The 7,799-nt window shown below is 35.3% G+C and overlaps 1 protein-coding gene across 3 annotated transcripts in view; it reads left to right on the forward strand.

Moving 5' to 3' along the window:
• Positions 1-2,109: 2,109 nt before the first annotated feature.
• The window catches only part of clocka (clock circadian regulator a), a 59,484-nt gene continuing 53,794 nt past the window's right edge, over positions 2,110-7,799 (forward strand). For 2 of the 3 annotated variants that reach the window (XM_062039528.1, XM_062039530.1), the window contains exons 1-2: positions 2,110-2,166; positions 3,416-3,563. The gene's annotated coding sequence lies outside the window, so the exon portion shown is untranslated. The remainder of the gene's footprint in view (positions 2,167-3,415; positions 3,564-7,799) is intronic. The other variant, XM_062039531.1, reaches the window with a different exon arrangement.

The following is a 7,799-nucleotide window of genomic DNA, read 5'->3' on the forward strand; positions in this document are numbered from 1 at the left end:
TCATTTGTCCAGATTGTATTTTCTTTCTCTTCAGTCTCCTTGTCGGGGCACCCTCTTTACAGCACCGCAGTTGGGGGGAATGTGAATTTTTGTACATTAATTCCAACTGTCTGTGAGCTGTTTTGTATTGGATACAATGGTGTCCGAATACTTCCGTTTCAACCATTGACGTCACACGCAAACGTCATCATAACTAGACGTTTTCAACCGGAAGTTCCCCGGGAAATTTAAAATTGCACTTTATAAGTTAACCCGGCCGTATTGGCATGTGTTGCAATGTTAAGATTTCATCATTGATATATAAACTATCAGACTGCGTGGTCGGTAGTAGTGGGTTTCAGTAGGCCTTTAAAGTTTACTCCACAGCGTGCTCATCAAAAACATCCAGCTGCCGTCATGTCTACATTCAACAACCTAAACGGGGCTACTGCGCATGCCCTTCACTACTGTGGCATGCTGGGTAATGGAGTTCTTATGTTACCTAGCTCATAACATCATATTATATATCTGCCTTAGACCAGCTAGAAGGCCTTACTGACAACAACTCGTGATCTGATTGGCTATCGCAACTGTCTGTCAAATGTTTGTTGATTCTGAAGGCCTCGGGCAGATTTTGTACAGCATGGCAACATAAGCTAGCTGAATTCTGATTGGATAAAAACTCTTAACCTAAAAACAGCAGTGCTGGAAGGAGCATAATATGACATAAAGAGAATACGAATACTTTTAGATATTTAGGGAAAGTAGAGAAAAAATTACTTTTATCTTTAATTATGATTATGATTTCTAGTTATGTTAGGCCATCAGAGAATCACAATGCATTATAAATTAATAGTGAGGCCCAAAGAAAACATCTTAATACGGAATCTACAAGTCATTGAGGCTTGTGGATGGGATGTGATGCGCCTAAGCTGCGAAGACGTGCAGAAGAGTGTTTTGCTCTATATCGGTTTGGATGGCAAGCAAACATTTGAGTTACGCTAGCATCAGCTTATAGCCAGAGATGGACATAACTTTATTTTCCAACCATGGGAGGGAAGAAAGTGAACGTGAAGGACAGTGCTGTGAAGAAGAGAATGATATTCGTTGACATTTAAAAAATAAATCATCAAAATAATTACGCAATTTGAGTTCAGTTTATTTCTAACATGCATCACATATTTCCAGTTGTTTCATTACAGCACGTCCGAAAAGGAGTAGGAAGAAGCTGCGTTTATTTAATCCTACCCCTTTTCATACCGTAGCAATTTTATCCAATTTCCTTGCTCTCTGTAACATACCGCTTATCCCTTTCGGGGTCGCGGGGGGTGCTGGAGCCTATGTCAGCTGCATTCGGGCGGAAGGCGGGGTACACCCTGGACAAGTCGCCACCTCATCACAGGGCCACACAGATAGACGGACAAAATTCACACTCACATTCACACACTAGGGCCAATTGTTTTTTTTGTGTGTTGCCAATCAACCTACAAATACAAATACAAAATCAATTTATATTAAAATCTCAAAAATATATTTACAAATACACGTTTATTTATACAAATTCTTGATTTATTTGTACGTCACATTTGTATATTTATTCATTTTATCTATATATTTTTTCAAATCTCAAAAATATATTTACCAATACGCGTTTATTTATACAAATTATTACATCACATTTGTATTTGTATATTTATTAATATATGCATTTGTATTAAAATCATATTGATATATATAAGTTGATGTGAGACAATTCTACTTCCATATAATTACTGTACCTGTCAGATGTCCAGTCATGATCAGAGTCACTGATATCATGGTCGGATTCATCAGATGACCATTCCATGTTTTCTATATAAATCTAATCCAATATTATTATTATTATTATTATTATTATTAGCGCCACATTAATTTTTTAGAACAAAACAGTTAAAGAATTGCAGCATATAGTACCCATTGGTCAACATAAATTGGTAACGCCTCCATCGAAACTTTACAGCCAATCAAAACTAGGGTCAGCCTCCATTTTCATATTAGCCAATAAGCGTTGAGAAAGGCATTGTCTGTCATCAAAGGAAGTCGCGCAGGAGATGAAGTGCAGTGAAGCGCTGTTGTTTCCAGTCGAAATCATTTCTATGTAACCCCAAACAAACGGCATGCGTCTAAAAGCAATGGAAAATAGCAAAGGTAAGACACGATTAATCACCGTCGTTTTGAAGTATAAACATTTGAAGTGAGTGAGGTACATTAATAAAAATTGTGGATAATACTGCACCATTCGTTGCGACTTATTTGTTTTTAGACATGGTAGATAAGTTACATTAAGGAACGTCAAGTGGTTACATTTCTACAATCCAACACGTCTGAAAAGGAGTAGGAAGAAGCACAACTTAGTTAAGTACGTTTAAATATTTCATTTGTTTATATTTTGTCGTTTGAAATGTTCTTTACTTCCCGTGTGAAACGAAAGAAAGGTCTTGAAAAGATCAAAACAATGAAAATAAGGGTTGTAGTATAGCGTGTGCAGTGTTAAAGCAAAAAGAAGAAATTAACTTGTAAAAGTATGCATACAAATAAGATGAAAATGTATTGAAAGCATTGAAGTTAATAATGATAAAACATTTAAAAGTTAGAATAAGTGGAGACATTAAATTAAGACGATTAAATTAAAAAAAATGTATTTGAAAAAAATGTGCACATACTTTTTGTATTTATATATACATATTTCAAATTCAACAATACAGTCATTGATGAGTTATTTGACATAGGGGAACTTGCCCAAGATATTAGCAAAAAAGGTGCACTTTTTTTTTTAATAAAATAAAATTTCTGGTAATACCACTGTTTGAAACATTTTGCTTATACAGTACTAACATACTAACATTGAGTCCACTTTAAATATTGTAAATGTCTAAGTAGTTTTGATTAGACGACTGAGCTGCAAGGGTCTATTGTCATTGTGTGGTGGTGTGGCTCAGATGGTAGGGCAGTTGTCCAGATACTTGGGGGTTCCTGGTACGAATCTAGCTTCTTCTGAGGTTCTCTTAGTTACATTTGATCAGGAGGTTAAACAAAGTTAAACCAGATAAGGAATTTCAAATGTTCTTAAGTTGAAAGGAAAAGTTACTCTAATATTAAATGTTGTATTTATAATGATGAGGCAAGTGCCTAGTTTCGTAACTTTTCTGCCGTTGTTAACGTAAGATTTTTCTTCATGTTATCTTATTGTAGTGAGTTAATCCACAAAGCGATTGAAAGTTGAATCTATAACTAATAAAATAATGATATATGAGCGATAAAAATGCTCACCGTTCTTCTAATAGCTATCTAGTTGTGCTTCTTCGTCAAAACAAAGACATAATTGAAAATGAGTCGAATTGCAGTTTCAAGGCAGCTGGTGAATTTGCGAGTTGAACAAACTAAAAATATTTTACAGTGCAGAGACTTTTTGGAGATCATCAAACCAGGTGTCATCCTGGAGCTGCCTTGGCTGCGGCCCTGGACCAGGTGGGACCCTGGCTGCACATGCCAGCCAGATAACAGCACCTTAGGTTGAAAGCGGGAGAGTGGCCATGCTCAATCAGGTAACATAAAACGCTCCTGAAAAGCATGTGCAATTTATATATATCTTTTATTATTGAACGTATCAAATGTGATGAATATTTAATGGAGCACAATGGAAACAAGCCTTTTGGCTTTTTGTGCCATCCATTTGCCTTTTTAAAGCATTACATGGATTCAATTCTTTAAGATGTCAATAAACTTCTCAATCAATCAATCAATCATCAGAAAGCCCGAAAATTTGCAGCACAACATCCTCCCAAACTCCAACCACTAAGCAAGACTTGAAGTACTATTCTACATATTGCCAGGGTTTCACTATGCACTAGAATATTAGGTAAACCTCACTACCCGACGCCTAAAGAGGTACTACGCTGGGTTGCTAGTTGAGTAATAATGTGTTGATGCAAATTATTGTTACAGTGTAATAATCATTGTTGATACAAATTATTGTTACAGTGTAATAATTATTGTTACCTGTGGTAACAATAATTATTGTTGATACAAATTATTGTTACAGTGTAATAATTATTGTTACCTGTGGTAATGCCACTATGATACAACATTTGTATTATAATCCTTAAATGAAGTAACAGTGAAACTCATGGGAATAATCACTGAATAGAGAACTTTTATAAATAAAAGTTAACTTATTTAACTTTTATTATATAAGTTATCTTCTTCCCACTCCCTTTCAGGCGAAACTGGATAATCATGCATTACATACTATACATTACCTTTTGCACTACATTAATTTTTATTATTATGTGTTGTCAACTTTGTACTTTTTTTTTTAATGTCATTGCCTGAAATAAATAAAAATGAAAAATAAAAAATGAAATGAAAAATAAATGAATGAAATGTAACTTTTCTGATAATAGTTTAGTTTAGTTGGAGAGACCCCTAACCATTTACCTCTATAAGTCTGTTTTCTTATTTGGGGGATTTTTTATGATTGTATCCTCACAAAACGCTACCAGTGATGCCAAAAAAGAAAAGTGTGATGATAACCACAGAACAGAAAATGTAGCTCAATGTAAATTGCAGAGGAATTGCTTGAATGTCAATCACAGTGTTGCCAACTTCCAGTCTCTTGTGACAATACGTTTTACCCCCACGAGAGGTCTCCCTTTTACTCTGTAAAACCACTTAAATTCTGTACTCCATAGTTTTCCCCACTGTAAAATGCTGATGTAGATGTTTTGAAGGATGCGTAGCGCCATTGTTTTTTAATGTGGTGTAAAATAGGTTACTTTTGTTTTGTAAGTAAAGCAATGGAGAAACTGCAAGCGCGTGATTGGCATGAGAATGCGTTTTTTTTTTTGTCAAAACGACATGACTTCATGCCTCGACCACGACAGGGTACAATAGATAGTAGGAATCACATCTGAACATAAGGATTTGCTGGAAAATTGCCAAAATTCTTAGGAATCAATAAGCAACGTCAAAGGGGTTTTGTTTGTTATTGATGTTGTCTTACTATTGTTGTGTTATGAAGTGAGTTTCTGCTTACTTTTAAACATTTTCCGTGACATATTAGCACACACATAAACAATAAAAAAATAATAATAATTGGACAAATAAACAAATCTTACCATTGAGCCAAATAATTTGGTCCTTGTGAAAAAAAAATGGTTGACCTACATGCAGAATCAGAGGCCTCCAATGATTTTATCTGGTTTTGTATAATACAAACAAAAAATAGGTCATGGCTGTGTGAGTTTTTCTTTACGTAAAATAGGATTAAGCAGAAACAACAATGCAAAACAGACCATTAGCTCTGTGCCGTATTGTTTTGTTATGGGGATGTCGGATGAAGCTGCGGTTCATTTATTTATTTTTTAACAACATTAAACATTTTAAATGTTTGTGGGAATTTATTACGGTCTTTTTGTTGCTTTTGTAGAAAAGGCAGGTTGAGTAAAAGCAGTTTTCCTTTGTGGCGCCTTAGAGTCCCCCATGGCTGGATGCAGACTTTGCCATCTTCAAAATTGAGCAGGAAATGTTTTCAGTAATATTTTATAACATATATAGCACTTTAATTCGTAAAAGTATAAAAAGGGAGTGAAGCATTCTCTTGTTTAAAACTCTTGATGTCACAAAAGTGTAAAATGAAAGCAACTACTTATGTAATGTAAAATGTTTAAACTAATGCTGTCAAATGATTTGTTTTAAAAAATTAGATTAGTCACACTTTTTGAATTTAGATTATACAGGATTAATCACAGTTGCTACAAAAATCTAGCCTAGTTTAAATTGCTGCTGGTGTACCCGTCTTCCACTGATGTACTGGTAGTGTTTTTGCTTTTAAATGGTATTTTAAATGTTGATTTGACCATTGAAATTTGGTAATTTCCCAAACAACAACGTGGATTCAACGTTAAACATCAACGTTGTTTAAATTTACAAGTACAGCTATTTTGCAATGTTATTTCAAAGTCAGTTTTAAAGGACATGTACGTATAATCAACGTTGTATCAATGTCTTGTGCCTGCCGGGCTGTAACTTTAACAGCGACCCATTTGGCCAAAGTATCTAGGAAGAGTTCGTTAAAGTGCGACCCCTTTTTTCACCAAAAAATGGCCAAAAACCATCGGATCAATGTTTGGCGCCATACCACGCCCACATCTTATGGCGTAGGCAAAATTTGTTTGCAATTTATCATCAACTGTATGTTTAATGTCTGTAAGTTTTACCGTGACTCATTTGGGCCAAAATCTCTAGGAGGAGTTCTTTTAAGTACAATTTCTTTTGTCGACAAAAAATGGAAGACGTTTTTTTCAGGTATTGGTTCCTGAGACTTTTATGTGCGTCCCATCATGGTAGACAGATTTTTGTGTCGATACATGAAACTGGTAGGAGGTATAGGTGTACAATTTTTTTTAAATTTTTTAATGAATAGCGATTCCAATTTGTAACGATTCTTAATAGATTCAAAAAAAGAAAAAATCGATTAAAAATTTTTCATATTCTTTTTTTTAAATTTTTTTAATCTGTCCCTTACAGCCACTCAGGCCAATCATATTGTTGATGTAGATCAAGGGTCCCCAAACTTTTTGACTTGGGGGCCGCATTGGGTTAAAACAATAAAACAATTTGGCCGGGGGCCGGGCTGTGTATATATATATATATACTGTGGATATATATATATATATATATTTATATATATATATATATATATATATATATATATATATATATATATATATATATATATATATATATATATATATATATATATATATATATATATATATATATATATATATATATATATATATATATATATATATATATATATATACACATGGGTTAAAACAATAAAACAATTTGGCCGGGGGCCGGGCTGTGTATATATATATATATACTGTGTATATATATATACTGTATATATATATATATATATATATATATATATATATATATATATATATATACGTATATACATAGAGAGAGTCTTAAGATACCTTTGGAAGCTGATGAAGGTAGCATGGCAGAAGGGAGTGATACCGAAAGCTTGGCGAAGAGCAGGAGGCATCCTGATCCCCAAAGAGAAGGACTCGTCATCCATTGGCCAGTTTCGCCAGATCAGCTTGCTGAATGTAGAGGGGAAGATTTTCTTCAGTGTCCTTGCCCAGAGACTCTCTACGTTCCTGCAAAGAAACAGCTTTATTGATACATCGGTGCAGAAAGCTGGGATCCAGGGTTTCTCAGGATGCTTGGAACATGCCAATATGATCTGGCACCAGATACAAACTGCAAAAAAAGAACAGAGAGACCTACATGTGGTATTCTTAGACCTTGCCAACGCCTTTGGGTCAGTCCCTCATAAGATCTTGTGGACGGCCTTCAATTTCTTTGGTGTACCTAACCAAGTCACTGAACTGGTCAAGAGTTACTTTCAGGATCTCCAGTTCTGCGTAACAGTTGAGGGAAACACCACCTCCTGGCAGCATCTGGAAATTGGCATTATGGCGGGCTGCACAGTTTCCCCTCTGGCATTCGTCATGGCAATGGAGTTGGTCATACGGGCATCCCAGTGGGTAGTGGGAGGTGAGAGGACCAAGAGTGGCCTACGTCTTCCGCCAATTAGAGCCTTTATGGATGACATGACCGTCATTACAACAACAAAACCATGCACCAGACGCTTGTTGCAGAAACTTCAGGAAAACATTCAATGGGCACGGATGGACTTCAAGCCAAGCAAGTCACGCAGCATCTCCATCATAAAAGGCCAACTAACAGGTGAGCGGTTCCAC

Source organism: Entelurus aequoreus, linkage group LG27, assembly GCF_033978785.1.
Source record: "Entelurus aequoreus isolate RoL-2023_Sb linkage group LG27, RoL_Eaeq_v1.1, whole genome shotgun sequence".
Taxonomy (NCBI): domain Eukaryota; kingdom Metazoa; phylum Chordata; class Actinopteri; order Syngnathiformes; family Syngnathidae; genus Entelurus; species Entelurus aequoreus.